A 22,260-nucleotide genomic window follows, 5' to 3' on the forward strand; every position below is an offset into this window, starting at 1 on the left:
AATGTTGGTTGTATGTCCTTGATATTCAAAGGCATTGAACTGATATGAAAACTTTTATATCTGACACAAATATATAAGATATATAACTAAGAATTCAACGAGAGTCGGACTAATAACAAAATACCCTAAGCCCACAATCAAACAAGAACAGGAAATAAGGTGAGCTATTAGTCCTAAGTCCTTCAAGTCTTACTTATATAAATATATTGGTGTAGATATGGTTTGAGAATAAAAATTAGTTTAAACGAATTTTGGAAAATAGTTTTATAGTGATTTAACACGAAAATGAATTTGATAAGCATTTGAAAACTGTTTAATTGGCAATATTGTTGAAAATATAGAAAATCCCCTTTTGGTGGTAAAAACAGTTAATATTGTAGAAAATCCTTTTTGGTTGCAAGTTATAATTCACATGCGATAGTTACTATAACTTATTTGGTTCAACTTGTATCCCCCCCCCATAAAACAGTTAAAAACATTTAAAAAGGTTCATTTAGGGGTATGAACTCACCTGTAGTGAGTGAAGTGAATGGAAACGCCGGGTAGGATGCTAGGTGTCAAGTGAGGACTTGAACACACACACGGATCCTATGTAACATGTAGTGATGTATAAAGTATCTAATTAGTTGTGTAATCACTAATTAAGTGAGTAAAGGCACTTTAATGTATGAAAACACTTTGTTTCAAGTGTTAGGAGTGCTAAAGGTTGCATCTAAGGAGTGTATGGCCTCACTATGGAGTTTACACTTCACTTGGCCACACTTAAGTGTGTTTACGGTTGGGAGACCATTTCCCCCATGAGTTTACGGCCGTAAACTCATGGAAATGGTGAGTTTGTGTGTCTCAAGGTCTCATGCATCACAAGGAAGGTTCCTAGGATCAATTCAAGGGCTTGGGAAGTGATTAGGGTTCAATTGGGTACTCCCTTGGAGTTTACGGTCCTTGGACCACTCCTTGGGAGTTTACGGTCGTAAACTCTAGGGTTTACGGCCGTAAACCCTTGACCACTTCAACCATTTCATGTTTTAGGGTCCTAAGCTCATCTACACTAGTTTCTAGTTCATCAAACAAGCTAAGGAAGGGTTTAGGGGCATCACAACACCATTTGAGGTGTTTACGGTTTTGGGTTTACGGTTCTTGAATGTTCAAGAACCGTAAACTCAAGTTTATGGCCAAAAAGTCATGATCTTGGGTTCCTTAGTCCATGCATGCAAGTATCTAAGCTATATCTAAGCATTAGAGAAGGTTTGGAAGTGTTTTGGGGCTTCAAAACCCTCACATAGGAGTTTACGGTTTTGGGAGGCTCCCCAAACCGTAAACACATGCATGTTGGGGTATTTGGATGATCCAACTCGAAATAGCATGAATACCAAGCTAGAAAATCAAGTTAGGGGGTTTACCTTTGATTTTTGAGGCTTGAAAGTGGTGATCCTTGGCCAAACTCGATTTTAGAGAGAGAAGGTAGAGAGAGAAAGCTCCAGGGTGGGGAAAAGACTCTAAAGGTGGACACTCCTCCTTTATATATGGCTGCCTAGTGGGGACCCACCATACACTGTCGTTTAAACGGAGCTAAATGATTTTACCCGGTAAACTAACCGTAACCCGACTTAGATGCTTTTATTCCGTCATTAAATATATATTATTTTAATAACTCAAAATGAATTATTTTAATAAATAAAAGTTAACGGAAAATTTTAATAGAACTAACTTTTATTAACGGAAACGGGTTACAGTGCCGGAGTAAATTTCGGGTTGTCACAATCTGCGACAGGTCCTGGAAACTCTACGATCGGAGAAGCTTTACGCAAAGTTCTCAAAGTGCGAATTTTGGATCCGAAGAGTCGAATTCTTAGGACATGTGGTTAGCAAAGAAGGAATCCACGTGGACCCATCCAAGATTAAAGCTATTGAGAACTGGTCAGCACCGAAGACGCCTACAGAAATTCGCCAATTTCTAGGCCTCGCTGGCTACTACCGAAGATTCATTCAGAATTTCTCTCGGATTGCGAAGCCTCTTACGGCATTGACCCAGAAAGGCGTGGCCTTTGACTGGGAAGAAAAACAAGAGAAGGCATTCCGAACCCTGAAGCGAGCCTTGAGCACCGCGCCGATACTGTCCCTCCCCGAAGGGACAGAAGACTTCGTAGTATATTGCGATGCATCCAATCAGGGGTTCGGCTGTGTTCTGATGCAACGAGGTAAGGTCATCGCCTACGCCTCAAGACAGCTGAAGACACACGAAGTCAACTACACCACGCACGACCTCGAGCTAGGAGCGGTCGTGTTCGCCCTAAAGATATGGAGACACTATCTGTATGGCACAAAGAGCACCATCTATACCGACCACAAAAGCCTCCAGCACATCTTCAACCAGAAGGAGCTCAACATGAGACAACGACGGTGGGTCGAGCTACTCAATGACTACGAATGTGAAATTCGTTACCACCCGGGTGAAGCCAATGTAGTAGCAGACACCCTAAGTCGGAAGGAATATTCTGGGCGAAGAATCAAGTCCCTAACCATGACTATCCATTCGCATCTACCCGCACAAATTAAGGGAGCACAGCTTGAAGCTTTGAAACCGGAAAATGTGGCGGGAGAGTCCCTGCAAGGTATGGATAAGAATCTGGTAGTCAAGGGTGACGGAGCTTACTACCTCATGGACCGGATCTGGACACCGCGACACGGTGGCTTCAGAGACTTGGTCATGAAAGAAGCGCACAACACTCGATATTCCATTCACCCAGGTTCAGATAAGATGTACCTGGATCTCAAGAAATCGTACTGGTGGCCTAACATGAAAGCGGAAATCGCTACCTTCGTGAATAAGTGCCTTACTTGCGCTAAGGTCAAGGTCGAATACCAGAAACCCTCGGGTTTTCTCCAACAGCCAGAGATACCTGAATGGAAGTGGGAGAGAATTACTATGGATTTCATTACCAAATTGCCCAAATCTCCGAGTGGGTACGACACCATTTGGGTAATTGTTGACCGGCTAACCAAATCCGCCCACTTCCTTCCTAGCAAGGAAAATTTCAAAATGGAGAGACTTACGCGAATTTACATCCAAGAGGTAGTCCGACTGCACGGTGTACCTGTGTCCATTATTTCCGATCGGGATAGCAGGTTCACCTCGAGGTTCTGGCAGTCACTACAGAAGGCTCTTGGAACTAAGCTGGATATGAGCACAGCATACCATCCTCAAACCGATGGACAAAGTGAGAGAACTATTCAAACCTTGGAGGATATGCTGCGAGCCTGTGTAATCGACTTTGGTAAGGCGTGGGATACCCACTTACCCCTAGTCGAGTTTTCCTACAACAACAGTTATCACACAAGCATCAAAGCTGCCCCATTCGAAGCCCTATACGGCCGGAAGTGCAGATCCCCTCTGTGCTGGGCCGAGGTAGGCGACACTCAATTAGCTAAGGGACAAGTTCCTGAAAGCACTCTCACCGGTCCAGAAATCATCCGCGAAACCACCGAAAAGATCGTACAAATCTGAGCACGACTTAAAGCCTCAAGAGACCGACAGAAAAGCTACGCAAACAAACGGAGGAAACCCTTGGAATTCCAGGTGGGAGACCGAGTCCTTTTGAAAGTCTCACCCTGGAAAGGCTTGATACGCCTCGGAAAGCGCGGAAAGCTGAATCCAAGATACATAGGGCCTTTTAAGATTCTCGCTAGAATCGGCCCCGTAGCTTACAAACTCAATCTACCCCGCGAACTTAGTAATGCGCATCCTACCTTCCACGTCTTGAACTTGAAAAAGTGCCTATCCGAAGAGACTCTCATAATTCCACTCGATGAAATCGAGATCAATGAGAGCCTCAACTTCGTGGAAGAACCTGTGGAGATCATGGACCGAGAGGTCAAACGAACGAAGCAAAGCCGCATCCCGATTGTGAAGGTTCGTTGGAACGCCAAACGAGGACCAGAGTTCACTTGGGAGCGAGAGGATCAAATGAAACTTAACTATCCTCATCTCTTTGCTTAGTTGTGTTGTAATAACGTAACTACTTGAATTCTGAATTTCGGGACGAAATTCCCTCTAACGGGGGGATGATGTGACAACCCGAAATTTACTCCGTCACTGTAACCCGTTTCCGTTAATAAAAGTTAGTTCTATTAAAATTTTCCGTTAACTTTTATTTATTAAAATAATTCATTTTGAGTTATTAAAATAATATATATTTAATGACGGAATAAAAGCATCAAAGTCGGGTTACGGTTAGTTTACCGGGTAAAATCATTTAGCTCCGTTTAAACGACAGTGTATGGTGGGTCCCCACTAGGCAGCCATATATAAAGGAGGAGTGTCCACCTTTAGAGTCTTTTCCCCACCTTGGAGCTTTCTCTCTCTACCTTCTCTCTCTAAAATCGAGTTTGGCCAAGGATCACCACTTTCAAGCCTCAAAAATCAAAGGTAAACCCCCTAACTTGATTTTCTAGCTTGGTATTCATGCTATTTCGAGTTGGATCATCCAAATACCCCAACATGCATGTGTTTACGGTTTGGGGAGCCTCCCAAAATCGTAAACTCCTATGTGAGGGTTTTGAAGCCCCAAAACACTTCCAAACCTTCTTTAATGCTTAGATATAGCTTAGATACTTGCATGCATGGACTAAGGAACCCAAGATCATGACTTTTTGGCCATAAACTTGAGTTTACGGTTCTTGAACATTCAAGAACCGTAAACCCAAAACCGTAAACACCTCAAATGGTGTTTTGATGCCCCTAAACCCTTCCTTAGCTTGTTTGATGAACTAGAAACTAGTGTAGATGAGCTTAGGACCCTAAAACATGAAATGGTTGAAGTGGTCAAGGGTTTACGGCCGTAAACCCTAGAGTTTACGACCGTAAACTCCCAAGGAGTGGTCCAAGGACCGTAAACTCCAAGGGAGTACCCAATTGAACCCTAATCACTTCCCAAGCCCTTGAATTGATCCTAGGAACCTTCCTTCTGATGCATGAGACCTTGAGACACACAAACTCACCATTTCCATGAGTTTACGGCCGTAAACTCATGGGGGAAATGGTCTCCCAACCGTAAACACACTTAAGTGTGGCCAAGTGAAGTGTAAACTCCATAGTGAGGCCATACACTCCTTAGATGCAACCTTTAGCATTCCTAACACTTGAAACAAAGTGTTTTCATACATTAAAGTGCCTTTACTCACTTAATTAGTGATTACACAACTAATTAGATACTTTATACATCACTACATGTTACATAGGATCCGTGTGTGTGTTCAAGTCCTCACTTGACACCTAGCATCCTACCCGGCGTTTCCATTCACTTCACTCACTACATGTGAGTTCATACCCCTAAATGAACCTTTTTAAATGTTTTTAACTGTTTTATGGGGGGGGGATACAAGTTGAACCAAATAAGTTATAGTAACAATCGCATGTGAATTATAACTTGCAACCAAAAAGGATTTTCTACACTATTAACTGTTTTTACCACCAAAAGGGGATTTTCTATATTTTCAACTATATTGCCAATTAAACTGTTTTCAAATGCTTACCAAATTCATTTTCGTGTTAAATCACTATAAAACTATTTTCCAAAATTCGTTTAAACTAATTTTTATTCTCAAACCATATCTACACCAATATATTTATATAAGTAAGACTTGAAGGACTTAGGACTAATAGCTCACCTTATTTCCTGTTCTTGTTTGATTGTGGGCTTAGGGTATTTTGTTATTAGTCCGACTCTCGTTGAATTCTTAGTTATATATCTTATATATTTGTGTCAGATATAAAAGTTTTCATATCAGTTCAATGCCTTTGAATATCAAGGACATACAACCAACATTATTATTTAACTATAATAGGTATAGTTAAGGATTACTACTCAGTGCTGCTATTGCCATGACAACTACCAGATTCAGTTCAGTTGTGAGTCAATATATGCTATGTACTATACAAGAGAACACTATATACTATACAAGGAAAACATTACATACTATACAAAGAGAACACTATATGCTATACAAAGAGAACAATACATACTATACAAGAGAACTTACTAAAATAGAATGTGGCATACTATTTCTCGATACGACACATCTTTGTGCTATCACCGCGTAACCAGAGTCTCCTGGAGGGAGAGCGGGCATTATGTGTATAGATCTATACGGGACAGACACTCCCACATCCCGACTGCTAGCTACAGTCCGAGCCGTCTAGGGCCAGGGGTGACAAAATGTCACATCACTACATATGACTCGGAGGGTCAAAGGGATTCGATCGTCAATCAGCATGGTTACGTACGAGTTCACATTCAAACCTTTAATTAATACTTTAAGAATTAAAGGCAACAGACTCTCTGAGGAGTATTGTACATTTAATACTACCTGGAGCCTGCATTTCATTACATATGGCCGACAGTGATACTGTTGGGGTAAAACATTTTTCTCATTACTATACATGAATAAAGTCTAAAAATATATTTTCAAACTAAGAACTTCTGGGAAAACTTGTACATTATCAAAGGAACAAACAAACCATCGGGTCTTGGTGAAGACTACTTTTTCTGGAAAACATAGGGTTTTCTAGGGCTCATACTATTTTCGAACACCGAAACTTTCTTTTACAATGTATAATTATGAATATTTCTATACAGGAAATGACACTAAATACTTATGAACTCACCAGCTTTATGCTGATAAACGTTTTCAAAATAACTTGTATTCTCGGGTCATCAGTAGACAGGTACGGATGTAGCTTTTGAGAAGACGGAGCACACATAAGACTCCACTTTATTTTGATTGTATTTTTGGTGTCTAATATTTGTACTGAACACGTTTGTATTACAATTATTATCTTAATGAAATGGATGTTGTTGCTTGTCTTTACTATTATGCTTTGTTATGATACTGTACATGACGTCCTCCACCCCAGAACGTATTCCGCCGTTCTCGGTTTTGGGGTGTGACAATTTTTTCAGCTATAGGGTTAAAGAATAAAACGGTCGTAAAACTTCGACAATGTTTCCAAGTTCAATAACATTAAACTTCCATAGATTAGGTCAACAAGGATAGTGTAGTGAGTCGCTAAAACAGTTTATGACACGAACTGTTTACATAGCCCAAAGCATGGATTGATAATGATGGTCTTTAAAGGAAACAAGAAGTCTGTCATAATAGTTGGTATAGAAGTTACATAGAATTCGGAAAATTTGACCTTGGCGTAGGTCTACAACATACCACACAGGGAAAATTTGACAGCATCGAGGTCTAGTGAAACAGAAATTGCTAGACGCAGAGGTTTACATGAAAAGAGTACTACTTGGAGTAAGTACAAAGGTTATTCCACAATCCAAAAGAAAGGGCGAGTAGAGTGTCCTTTACTTGTGATGGGAACTGCTCTGATGAGCCTTTGGTTCTGCCAACTGACGCTCCATCCCACGCATACGATTTTCATACATTGCCTGGTGTGCTCGAAGTTTTCTGACTGCAGTTTGAGTTGTGGTTAGCTCTCTCTATAGAGCTTCATTGTGATTCATGGTTCTCCTATGAGCTGATTCTAACTGTCGGATGCGAACTGTATTGACTTCGGTGTTCGCATCATTCTCTTCGGTTCGTTGGATAGTTGCCCTTCCTTGCTAATCATTGCGAGCAATTCGGCGAATCAGTATAGGAAGGACTCTGTCTGCTGAGCCTCCCTCGCTCATATTATAGAAGCTCTGGTCTCCATTGTACGGAGGGGATTGACCTTGTTCGTTGCTCTACTTATTCAGGTTCACTGCCCACAGAGGTGTTGGGCCCTGAAATCCTGATCGAGGATTAGGATTTTGGATCGGAGTCACTAAGGGTAAGTTATTGGTTTCGGGGTCGGTGTCGGAGGCTTCTTGTATTTCTTCCTCGAATCCTTCCATAATTTCCTCGGGATCCTCCTCCGGATCATCTTCTACCCATCCTCCATTGCCTTGGTTCGGGTAGTAGGGGTCCCCTGGTAGATGGTATCCGGCCATTGCGTCTGTGCGATAATAGGGATATGAGAATTGTCTAAACACTAAAGCATATAGATTTCAATATCAAGTTTAAACTGTTGTATTTACAAAATACTCATATAGTATTCTAAATATTATGTTTGATTCTAAAGATTATATGTTTGGGTAAGTTTTAGACTTATCGTCCATTGCAACTATTCCCTGACATATGTTAGTCGGCTCTCGGATAAATATAGTTGATCAGGCTATATTCATCCCAGTCCCGATTTCATATTCCAAGGCATACTTGTAGTGCACAACTCATCAAGAATACTTCTATATTGTTTTCCCTTTATGATAATGTTACTGTTATGTAATGCATGCATGTGTACTTTTAATAAAACTATAATTTTAAAAGTATATCTCTTAATCAGAGTGTGTTTGCCCAGTTGTGTTTATAGTTGTATATCAAAATATGGTTTTGATATACTTAGTTCACTATAAAAAATGCTCTGATACCAATCTGTCACACCCCCAAACCAGAACGGCGGAAACATTTTGGGGCGGAGGACGTCATGTACAGTATCATAACAAATGAATAGTAAAGAAAGTACACACGACCATCATATACATAATTGAAAAGTTTACATGATTGTAGTATTACATGTTTGCAAAAGTCAATTACAATATGATGTCCAAAAGATTAAACTAACGCCTGAGCATAAGTCTTCAAAAGCAGTTGCTAACCTGGTTTAGCGATTTCCTTAGAATACAAGTTATTTCAAAGAAAAAGTGTCAACATTTAAGTTTGTGAGTTCATAAGTTGTTATTTGTGTAGATGAATGTCTTTTGAAAAGTCCGCGTTTGTTTCCAGAAAATCCGATATTTTCTTAAGAATGATGTTGTAAATCGTAATTATACAAAATGAATGTATTTGAACCACGAAAATCCTATATTTTCCTAAAAGTGAGGTGTAGTCTTATATGAACCAAGACCATGAATGTAAGTAAATATGCCATACTTAAACTTGGAATGTATAGTTTTATTATTAAAATAATAAAATCACTAATGATGTGTTTAAATCCGATCTTGAACGTGACAATAATATCCTACTATGATTACTTAATACAAACTAGTTATATAAAAGCAATCATAAAGATACTATTCCATGGCGGTGTTCGAGAAGTGTATTACTACGTGCATGAGTCATTGTTTCCGCGTGCGAGTATCTCATAACCATACTAGACGGTAGTACCAATGTTGACATTTGTCACCCCTTGGACTGTAGCTAACAGTCAGGGTGCAGAGTCGTCAGCCCCGTATAGATCTATACACAAAGTCACGCTCTCCCTCCAGGAGACTCTAGTTATAGATGAGGGCTTTCTTTGATACTAAGCAAATCCATATGCCTCACATGATTGCTAACAACGAGTTCACGAGTAATATGTTGAAAATCTTTTGTATGAAATGATTTCCTTTTCTACCGTGTTAACAAAGGCGTACTAATGAGTTGAATTTTCTTGTAAAAGCATAATGTTATAGTTGAAATGGTTACCCGTGTTTATGATATGTTATATGAACATATAAAAGAAACATAGTTTGTTTATATATATATATATATATATATATATATATATATATATATATATATATATATATATATACATACATGTATGTATATATATATATATATATATATATATATATATATATATATATATATATATATATATATATACATACATGTATGTATATATATATATATATATATATATATATATATATATATATATATATATATATATATATATATATATATGTATATATATATATATAAACATGTTTTATTCCACAATAGCAAAATGGTATCGTGAGATGTTTTGCATGCTAATGTTTTCGTATGATAGTTATAAATCACATATGATTGATTATATAATGAAAATTATAGCAAAAGATTGATGTTTTTCACACGATTTTAACCGTGTGTTTACTTGTTCTCCCCCCTAAAAGTATTTAAAAGTAGTTAAAAACGTATTTAAAGTGTGTTTGTAGGGGTATGAACTTACTTGGTAGAAGTGGTAGCTTGAAGAAGGCGAGACTAAACTCGAGCAATACTTCGACTGGAGAAAGTCGATTTCTCGGGAATCTCGGGGGCATCGGTACTTGCGTCGTGAGCTAGCGGTAATACCGGGGCTTTAAGGTAGCTTAGAGGGGCTAGAGAGGCGTTTAAGGGTGAAGGAGTTGAGAGAGAAGCAACAAAACCCGGAGCCCTAGCCTCCTTTTTATAGTGATGGGGGCACTCATGAACGCAGGGCATTCCTTTAGGGAATGCAATGCGTCCCCCCTGTGAGTTCAACGCTTACGTATTTTCCTCTGATGGACGATCGGATGGTTCTGGTCGAAGAACGCAGGGCGTTCCTTCTTGGACCAACCTCAGATTTTGTGGCCCGAACTTGCAAAATATGTAACTTTCGCGTACGAGGTCCGATTTCGACGTTCTTTATATCCACGCGTAGGTGAGAAAATGCTCTACAACTCTAGTTTAGACTCTGTCGGCTAATTCTGATTTTATTTTTAATAATATATTTTTAACAGGTCGGGACTGGAAAAGTCCGTTAAAAATCCATAACTTCTTCATATGATGCCCGTTTTTGTCAGTCTTTTTACCGTTGTATTACCATTGACTAGATCTTTGATTCTCGTTTAGGTCGTGTTGCCTAAAAGTTGCTCGATCTCTATTTCGAGTTTTTAGTTGTCTACCGCTATGTCCGAAACTTCGAAAAATCATAACTTCCTCATATGAAGTCAGATTTGGGCGTTCTTTTTATGTATGTTTATAGTTTTGGGATATCTACGACTTTCATTTAGATACCCAATGTTAAAAAGCATTTTATTGGAATTTCTCGTTTTCTGCTTAACAGTGTTTTACCGGTATTGTCGCGGATCTTCGATTGGTCATATCTTGTTCGTTATAACTTGGATTTTAGTGTTCTTTATATTTTTGGAAACCTTGTTACGATATCTACCACTTAGTATACTCAATTATGGTTACTGAACAAATTGATTTTTGACCTAATTTTTGCTGGTGTTACAGATTGAGAGAGAAAGGACGAGAGAGAAAACAAGAAAATGAGAGCTTGCAAGAGAGAGGGGGAGGGGGCAGAGATACCGTATGCGTGAGAGAGAGAGAGGTCTTTATTATGAGAAAGTTAATCAGGAATGAAGAATATAATGTAATATTATTATGTGTATTTTGGAAGACATTATTATGTACTTTTATGTTATTATTATACTTTTAAACCGATGAATAATCGAAAACCTAAAAAGACATTTTACATCGAAGTAGCAGGTAAACAAGCAATAAGAACAAAATGTACATAATGAATTTATTTTTTATTGAAAAAAAACATGCGAAAGTAGTGTCTCTAATAACAAAAAAAACCCAAAGTAAAAATAAAATAAATACAATTCATTTATTTTCGTTTGGCCATTCTTAGATGGAACACAAATATATGAAATTATAATCGAATTTAGAAAAAATAAAAGATACAAATTTCAATTTAATGAAGAACTCACCCATTATCTTTTACTATAATTTTTCTCTATTGTAGGCCATTTGACTATTCATTGATAGCAAAAAATATAATAAAATGATTGTTATGCATGTGTTATTGAATAAGCCTCTAAAATTTCCCTCGTAGTATGGCATTTGACTATTTCTAGATAGAATAACAAGACAATCACTACACAATTCCAAAAGTGAGAGAGAGAGAGAGAAAAAGAGAGAGAGAGAGAGAGTGTGTATGTATCTATGTGTGTGTGTGAGCGTGGGAGAAAAAGCAAGAGAGAGTGGGAAATGTGCATTGATATATCAAGAGTAAGAGTATCGTGTGATTGTTGTTGAATGTTAAATCTTTTTTTAAGTTCTAGAGCTTATTCTTTATCGGAAAAAAAAATTAACAATATCTAAATTCATAACTTAACATTGTGAATTTTAAATATATTTTTCGGATTCACCGTGTGAATTTAGATTCACATTGTGAATCTTCAAAGATTCACATTGTGAATTTGACGAAAAATAAATAAATTGTTTTTATCGAATTTGATATCATTGGAAAAAGGATAAAAAGTTATGAATTTCTGTATTTTTAGTTTTTTTTTTTAAATAAGTTCTAAATGTTGAAAAAAAGATTGGTTCCTTGGTTCCTTTGTTAATTATGGTTCTCTATTGAACCTCACCATATATATATATATATATATATATATATATATATATATATATATATATATATATATATATATATATATATATATAACTCATTCGAAACGAATGATAGATTGTTAATCCATTCAAAATAAATGATATCATCACATTCTAACTTTTAAAATGACAATCGTATTAATTAATGTTAAGCTAATAACATCAATTTTTAACCATAATTTCATAAAAAATAATCAAATTTGTAACTTTATCTATTCCAATATGTTTATTGATAAATCTAGTGATCGATTCATCTATACTAGAAATAAAAAAATGGAAGAGAGATGAGTAGAAGCTTTGTGTTTTAAATTGGAGGTGTTGGGTTCCAATCTAGGAATAGATTTAACTTCTAATCATCAATCAACCATTTTAAAAAAAAAAAAAATGATAAAAACACAGATTATTAGTATCATTTATCAGAAAACCTACCGGTAACATGTATGCATTAATGATTAGTTTTTAATTTTATCCAAAGTTTCAAACACATGCATGAACTACTAAAAAAGTGAGATTTTTCCTACGAATATTAGTGATAAAACATTTTCGTGTGTAAAACTTGCAACAGAATATTAACAAAAATTGAAACCTTATATAGTGTATAGTAGGGGTGTTCGCGGTGCGGTTTATCCTCAAAACCGCAAACCGCACCGCATATGCGGTTTGTTATTTTCGGGAACCGCAGACCGCACCGCAAAGGTAATAAACCGCGTTATGCGGTGCGGTTTTGTGCGGGCGTTTTTGCGGTTTTTGTGCGGTTTATACGGTTTCATAAACATAAATATTAAATTTAGTTTTAAACATAATAAGTGTGTGGTGCTTTATATTTTATGAAGAAAAGATTAATTGTCTGTATAAACATCTTCTTTATGCATAACATCGAAATATTTTAAAATTATAATATTAACTTATGGTACTGTAAACACATATTTTTGATATTGTTGGTTTCCCATTTTGACTCATGTTTATCAATCGAAATCTCATAAACATTATTAAGGGTATTAAAAGTGGTAAACATCTGGCGTGTTGTGTATATATATATATATATATATATATATATATATATATATATATATATATATATATATATATTGCAGTGTGGTTTGAACCGCGGTTTGGTAACTATAAACCGCAAACCGCACCGCATAGTGCGGTTTATGAAAACTACAAACCGCAAACCACACCACGAGCGTCCAAAACCACATTATGCGGTGCGGTTTGGTGCGGTGCGGGCGGTTTATGCGGTTTGTGCGGTTTAATGCACACCCCTAGTGTATAGTGATAGACTAGCGACGGAAAATAAAGCGTTGGTAATTTTGACGGAGTACCAACGGAATTTGAAAAGAAAATATATTATGTCGGAAATTACATGTTTTGTCTCATTTTCAAGTTACTAACATCAATAAAAAAATTCCATATGTAAGATGTTTGTATGTTTCCAGAAACATAATTATTTGTCATTTTACCCTTTAAGTCAAATTTGACAGTTTTGATGAAATCCGACAATTCGACCATTTTGAAATTAATTTCAATTTATAAACATCTTATAAAAACTATTAAATGTAAATAAATATGGTTTCGTGCTCCAAATACAAATTATTGGTTATTTGCCTATTTTTCATAATTTTGACAATTTTGGTATTTTTGATCGAATATATTAATTTGATGAGTATCTTCGTAACAACATTTTCAAATGTTAATTAACGTGGTTGTATGGTCAAAAAAAAGAATTATTAGTTATTGACCATTTTTGATTTTGGTTTTGACCAAATTTGTGAAGTGGTCGCCATTTCAATTCATTAACTTCTTAAGAAAACATCCTCATGTATTTAAATGTGATTTTATTTGCCTAACACATAATTTTTATTTATTTACCCATTAACAACTTGGACTTTTTGAACAAATATGACAATTCAATTATTTTCGTCTCCTTTTCAATTTCTCAACTTCTTAAAAAAAACTTAAATATGTAAATTGATTCTATGTTCCCAAAACAATATTTTTGTCCCTTCGACCATTTTGGTCCGTTTTGATAATTTTGTTCTTTTAACCAAATCTGTCAAGTTGAAGATTTCTGACTCCTTTTAAATTTATTAACTTCTTAATTTTCCAATGTAGATAAATGTGGTCGTATAATCCTAATATTAATTATTGGCATTTGACTATTTTAATCCATTTTTACAGTTCTGCTCTTTATGACCAAATATGTCAATTCGATAAAAAAAAAATTGTCTCCTTTTCAATTTATTAAGTTTGTTTGCTCCCAAAACATTATTTTTTGTCATTTGACCATTTTAATCAATATTGACAATTTTGGTCTTTTTAGCCCTTATAGAAGTTCTCCTTCGCCACAACCATAGATGCTCATTGTAGTTGTCTCATTCTCCATAAAACCAAAATTTCTATATAAATCAACATTATATGGAATTACCAAACTATGTCACAGTGATGATAAAACAATAAAACAATATAAGAGAATGACAAAGTACCTTCAAGTTTGTATAAACATTGATTATTTTTTTAATCAACGTACTACTCATGATATCTATAATTACCAAAACAACTATCGTATTGTATTCTATGATAAAAATATTATAGTAATAAACCATGCACATCGCTACACATGTTTCCATTTTAAAGATCAATATATAGAGAAAATTTAAGTAAATTTCCTGATATTTAAGACCAATTTCAAGAACTATTTAGTATGAACATTATTATTAATATATATATATATATATATATATATATATATATATATATATGTGTGTGTGTGTGTGTGTGTGTAAATATATATAAAATACATCCCTCATGACCAATCATGTAGCTTAGATGCAGATTGCGAAGGTTCCTTAAACAAGTAGAACCCATCTTCTTTGAGGTTCCAGAGACAATTTTTAGCCCATTTACCGGTGCAATATTTGATACTTAAGCCTTTATTGAAAACAATAAAGGTTGCAGTCTTGGATTTCCAATAGAAACTAGCATTAATTGTCTTCGTTTTGAACTTTCCCCTACAGAACTCCCATTGTTTTTCTGCTTTAAAGGAAAGTGTAGAGTTTCTAGGATCAGATCGTACGTGGACCATGATAGTATCATTAATCATGTTGTGGATAGTCACAGGAAACTTAGGACCATTTGAACACTTAATCTTTGATGATGTATTAGCATGTGGAGATTTAGTTGTAGATGCATTTGTTGTGATTACAAGGTAAAATGATAAGAAAGAAGTCAGATATAGAAATCCATATGTTGTATCCCAGGTCGGATGTCTTCCAATCACGTAGAGTGAACAACATATGTCTAATATAGATAGAGGATTAGAGAGATAGTAGGGTGCATATGTTGTGTCACAGGTCGGATCTTCCGATCACGCAGAGGGGACAACATATGGATAACAAATAGAAAGAGTTTCATAGATAAAGATATTCATAGAGACAGAGTTGCATATGTTGCATTCTAGGTCGGATATGTTCAAATCACGCAGAGGAGGCAACATATGACTAACATATAGAAAGATCGAAAATAATTTCCTACAAACCTACTTTATCCGAACCCCCAGTCGCCCTATCCATACCGAAATTAAGGACATCAGTGCATACATCAAGGAAATGTTAAGACACAGTTCTAGATAATTAACTTTTAGTGTATCTCGTAGGTTCCCATCTTTATCTCACTGCTCAATCTACCCGAGCGTTGTATGATCAGTCCAAATGAAACTATCTAAGTCCATATTGTCTAGTCCTTTCATTGTCAATCAATGTCTAGTCCTTTTGAATCCTTTGTGCCTACTAGCACATTGAACATAGAGTCTAGGCAATTTGGATTCATTGCATTACACAAATTTCATATTGCCCTTTAGCACAAAGACTTCATATCATGTCCCAATAATACCTACTAACGAAAAACTATAAGAAAATAAAGGATTATCTTCAAAACGAATCATTGTAAGAAAAACTCAGCAGTATCGAGAAGAAAACTCAAACCGTAAGTCACCAATTGAATTTGCATCCAGAAGATCTGAGAACAGCACGCATATTTCATTCTCAGAACCGATCCGAAAATTCTTCACATGGTTAAGCACAAACCCCATGTGTGATCCTCTCCTTTCTTCCTTTCCCGCAAAGGACACATACTCTCAAACACAATTATGAATGTTGTACATTTAAGAGATGTCCCTATCATGTGTTTGGAATAGCCACTAGCAACAAACCGAAGTCTGATGATATGCCTCCATAGCTGCTCCAGCATAGAGTGCAAGATTAATTAGTATTTGTTACCTAGTCCATTTTGAAACTGGGTTGACCTTTCTCATCTGTGCAAGGTACTCTCTCTCATGACATATCATGCTTATCACAAACAGAAGATGAATAAATATAAGAATCATTAGAAGATTTGGGAGATTAAACCTTTGGTACCCATCTGTAGTCGGGTTTAACCTATTTCTTGTTCGATCGGATGAATGCCTTATCACTTGCTTTTGAACTTGAAGTCGGTCGCCAAGATGACTTTGATCTAACCGGTCTTGGTTTCACTATAGCATCTCTTGAATTTGGCTTCTTGGCCGGCATTTCCTTCTTGACCATGGGAGTTTGATTCTTGCCCTTTTTCGTATTGCATACATCATTGTTTGAACGTGACCTTTAAGGGTTTCTTTTGGAAAATTTCCCTCTTGGCGCATTCAGCCAACCTTGTGCATAATAGGGAACGTATGTAAATCAACATTATTTGGAATTACCAAACTATGTCACAGTGATGATAAAACAATAAAACAATATAAGAGAATCACAAAGTACCTTCAAGTTTGTATAAACATTGATTATTTTTTTAATCAACATACTACTCATGATATCTATAATAACCAAAACAACTATCGTATTATATTTTATCATAAAAATATTATAGTAACAAACCATGCACATCGCTACACATGTTTCCATTTTAAAGATCAATATATAGAGAAAATTTAAGTAAATTTTCTGATTTTTAATACCAATTTCAAGAACTATTTAGTACGAACATTATTATTATTATTATTATATATATATATATATATATATATATATATATATATATATATAGATCTATATATGTGTGTGTGTAAATATATATAAAATACATCCCTCATGACCAATCATGTAGCTTAGATGAGGATTGCGAAGGTTCCTTAAACAAGTAGAACCCATCTTCTTTGACGTACCAGTGACAATTGTTAGCCCATTTACCGGTGCAGTATTTGATACTTAAGTCTTTATTGAAAACAATAAAGGTTGCAGTCTTAGATTTCCAATAGAAACTAGCATTAATTGTCTTCGTTTTGAACCATCCCCTACAAAACTCCCATGTTTTTTCTGTTTGAAAGGAAAGTGTAGAGTTTCCAGGATCAGATCGTACGTGGACCATGATAGTATCATTAATCCTGTTGTGGATAATCACAGGAAACTTAGGACCATTTGAACACTTAATCTTTGATGATGTATTAGCATGCGGAGATGTAGTTGTAGATGCATTTGTTGTGATTACAAGGTAAAATGATAAGAAAGTGAATATTTTCATAGTGATTTAAATGATTAAATGAGAAAATATATCTAATATATATAGACACACACGAATGTAGTTTGTTAACTCTTTCTGAATGAATGATATTTTGTTAAAACATTCAAAACACATGATATCATGTTCTAACTCTTAAAAAGACAAGCTTATTAAGTAACTTTAAACAAATAAAAACAATTTAGTAACCATAGATTTCATAAAGCAATATTTAAAATTGTTGTCAATTTGGTTATAAAATTATAAATTAACCGAATAACTTATATTTGGTAACATTATCGATTACACTATGCTTATTGATAAATCAGGTGATCGATTCATTGATAATGCAAATTAAAAAATGGAAGATAGATTGATAGAGGTTTTGCCTCTTAGATTGGAGGTCTCAGGTTTTAATTCGAGCATAAAACAACTTCTAGCCACTAACCACATACTCTTAAAAAAATGATAAAAACACAAACAATTATTATCCTTTATCGGAAAACCCGTCGGTAACATATATGCATTAACAATATGTTTTACTGACAAATCTAATCTACGGCTAAGTTAACACCTATTTTCAACTATCTTTACAACGAGACTTGAACTCTCGACCGTAAATAGGGTGGGCAATGATACTGCTAGACTAGAAGCCTCTGGTGCGTTAATGTCTAGTTTTTAATTTATCCCAAAAATCAAAACACATGCGTGAATTACTAGAAAAGTGAGATTCTTCTGAGGAAGATTAGTGACGGAAATTTTTTGTCGGATACCGACAGGACATTAACAAAAATGGAAACCTTATATTGTGACGTAATAGGGATAGACCAGCGATGGAAAATAATTTGTTAGAAATCCATTCGGAGTTCCAACAAAATTTAAAAAGAAAACATATTTTTTTAATTTTATGTCAATAAATACCATTTTGGTCTCCTGTTCATGTCACTAACATCTTTATTGAAGATACCATATGTAAATAACTATGGTTGTATGCTCTGGAAACAAAAGATTCCATATGTAAATAACTATGGTTGTATGTTCTGAAAAAAAAATTATTGGTTATCTTTTACGTTAAATTTGACAGTTTTGATCTTTTTTATTAAATCCGATAATTCGACCATTTTGGAATTCATTTCAATTTACAAAACTTCTTAAGAGTTAAGAACACTTTCGAACGAAAATAAATATGGTTTCTTGCCCCCAATACAAAATTATTGGTCATTTGCCTATTTTTCATAATTTTGATAATTTTGATATTATTGATCGAATATAAATTTGAGGACTATGGTCTCCTTTACAATTTATCAATTTCATAACAACATTTTCCAATGTTAATTAATGAGGTTGTATACTCCAAACACAAAATTATTAGTCATTGACCATTTTCATCAATTTTGACGGTTGTCATATTTGACCAAATTTGTGAAGTTGACCATATATATGATTTTCAATTCATGAACTTCTTAACAAAACATCCTCATGTATTTAAACGTGGTTTTATTAGCATAACACATAATTTTTACTAACTTGTCCATTTTGGTAAATATTACAATTTTGGTCTTTTAGATCAAATATGACAATTAAATCATTTTCCTCTCCGTTTGAATTTCTCAATGTCTTAAAAAACTTCAATTTGTAAATAGATTCTATGCTTCCAAAACAATATTTTTGGCCCTTCGACCATTTTGGTAAATTTTGACAATTTTTGGTCTTTTGACCAAATTTATCAATTGGAAGATTTTGGACTCCTTTTCAATTTATGAACTTCTTCATTTCCCAATGTACATAAATGTGGTTGTATGTTCTTAAAAATAATTAAAGGACATTTGACAATTTAAGTCCCTTTTGACTATTTTTGTCCTTTTGACTAAAAATTTCAATTCGAATATTTTGGCCTCTTTTTCAATTGATGAATTTCTTAAAAAAACATCCAGATATAAATGAATATGGTTGTATGCTTGCAAAACAAAATTGTCAATGATTTGAGCATTTTGGTAAATTTTGATAGTTTTCGTCTTTTTTACAAATCTATTAATTCAAGCATTATGTTCTCCTTTTTAATTTATGAACTTTGTAATAAAATTTCCAAACGTCATTGAATACGGTTTTATGCTACCAAAATATAATTCTTAGTCATTTGGACATTTTGGTCAATTTTTTAGAGTTTTGATCTTTTTGCTCAAACCTATCAATTTGACCATTTGGTGTAGGAAATAAACCTAAAAAATCATTTGCTCTTTTTGCTCAAACATGTCAAATATAAATAAATGTGGTTTTATTCTCCAAAAACATAATTTTTGGTCCTTTGGCCATTTTTGTTAATAGTGACAGTTTTGTTCTTTGTGACCAAATTTGTTAATTCGACAATGTTTGTGTCCTTTTCAATTTGTCAACTTCTTAAGAAATATACCATTTGTAAATAATCATGGTTGTATGCTTCCAAAACATTATTTTTGGTCATTTGTGTATTTTAGTCAATATTGACATTTTTGGTCCTTTTTATCCAAATAAATCAATTCAAAACATTTAGGCCTTACACAAATTCTCCTTCAACAACAACCATAAGTGCTCATTTTAGTTGTCTCGTTCTTCATAAAACCAAAATTTCTATATAAACCAACATTATATGACATTACCAAACATTATCGCAACGATAATAAAACAATATAATAATATGAGAAAACAACAAAGTATCTTAAGTTTGTATTTTATCATAAAAATATTCTACTAATAAACCATGAACATGGTTACACATGTTTCCATTTTAAATACCAATATATAGAAAAAATTTATAGTAAAATTCATGATCTTTAATACAAATATTCAATACTAGGTTATAACCCATAGACATCACAGATGAAAAGGGTAATTAATAATTTTAATTAAATTATAATTTAATTGTTGAGAATGATAAAAATTTTATAAATATAGATGTTTTCTCGATAAGTTCATAATGATATAAAGATTGCTTGAAAGTATCATCCTTATCTAAAACTAACAATTTTAATCCGTTTTTATTTTACTTTGAACTCTAGATAAAGCAATATACAATTGCATATGTGTAAATACAGGATCCTTGAAACAAACATATACTACATATGTAAAATAAAGTAACAAAATTATCGTATTGGCTAATATGAAGAGCATGTTTAGTAGGTATACGTTGAGACAATGATGCGTTATAGTTTTTCTTGGATTTTCTATTACCCAAGATAACTGTTTATTTTTATTCTTCTGTATGTAGCATCCATGACATCTCTTTTCTTGTTTGATAAATAATGAAAAACAATATATTAAAGTTAAAAATATAATAAATAATCTCAAAGTAAGGGTTATAGAAGATTGGTAACTCTTGTAATTCGAATAAACTTCAATTCACAAACTGAATAATAATGAAATAACATATAAATGATAGTTCTAAATCATGGTGAGTAATCAATTATTTTCAAACAATTATTAATTTACATATAAAATGGTTTGTCTTTAATTTTATAATGTATGATTATGCAAAATATTTAATATGGTTTGACGATATTTAGGACGTTGTTTAGGAATAAATTAATTAAAAATGTTTATATTGTATAATGATTTATAAATTGAATTCACTTATAAAATTGTTGACCATCATATATAATGATGTTTTTCTTTTTAAATGAAATTTTAAATTATAGTGAAATAAACAGTAGCAGCTATCCCAACACATACAGTAGCTACCCAACAATCCAATTTCTTCCATTAACCCTACACCCGAAATGTCTATCCAGAGACCGAATACCAGTGATCCTAATCCTAAGCATAATTCACTTGTCCGGCACACAACATACCATTGTTTTTTCTCTATTTTTCATAGAAAACTCAATCTCTGCCTCCATCGATTAATGATTAGATGCAGATAAATCAACATATTCTATTTCAAACTGTAAGTCCCAAAAATTAGCTTGATGTATCAATTAGATCCACTTGATGGTGCGGAATCCCAATCCAGTAGATGATGCAAGATAGAATGGAGAAGAAGAAGAAGAAGAAGAAGAAGAACTTGATGAATCTATGATGTATTGATGATAAGAATGAAGAACACTACATAAGATTCACACTTCTCTCTTGTTTCTCTCTCTAAAGCTCTCTCCCCTCAACATTGACTTTCCCCTTTGTTATGGTTCCCCATTCTCTCTTATCCTCCAAAAACACTTCCCTTGCATGCTATTTATACTTATGGACTACACCGAAGCCCAAAATACAAAGGCCTAACCGAAAACCCAATCGTTTTCGGTCCATGCTACAAGTAAACCAAATATTATTTTCGGCCGAAGACTAAAAACAATAAATGCTTAGAAAAGCAAAGTATAAACCATATTTTTGACCCAAAAATCTCCCCCTTGGTTTATAGCTTTATTTTTGTTGACCCAACAAACTCCCCTATAAATGTAGCTGGTTTTTCTTGTCAATCTTTATTTAGATCTTGGCTTCATTTTATTGTCTTCTATTTCTTCACAACTTCAAGATAAACAACTGAATCTTCTAGGTGAA

The sequence above is a fragment of the Lactuca virosa genome, chromosome 5, assembly GCF_052849685.1.
Source record: "Lactuca virosa cultivar CGN04683 chromosome 5, Lactuca_virosa_CGN04683_v6, whole genome shotgun sequence".
NCBI classification, from domain to species: domain Eukaryota; kingdom Viridiplantae; phylum Streptophyta; class Magnoliopsida; order Asterales; family Asteraceae; genus Lactuca; species Lactuca virosa.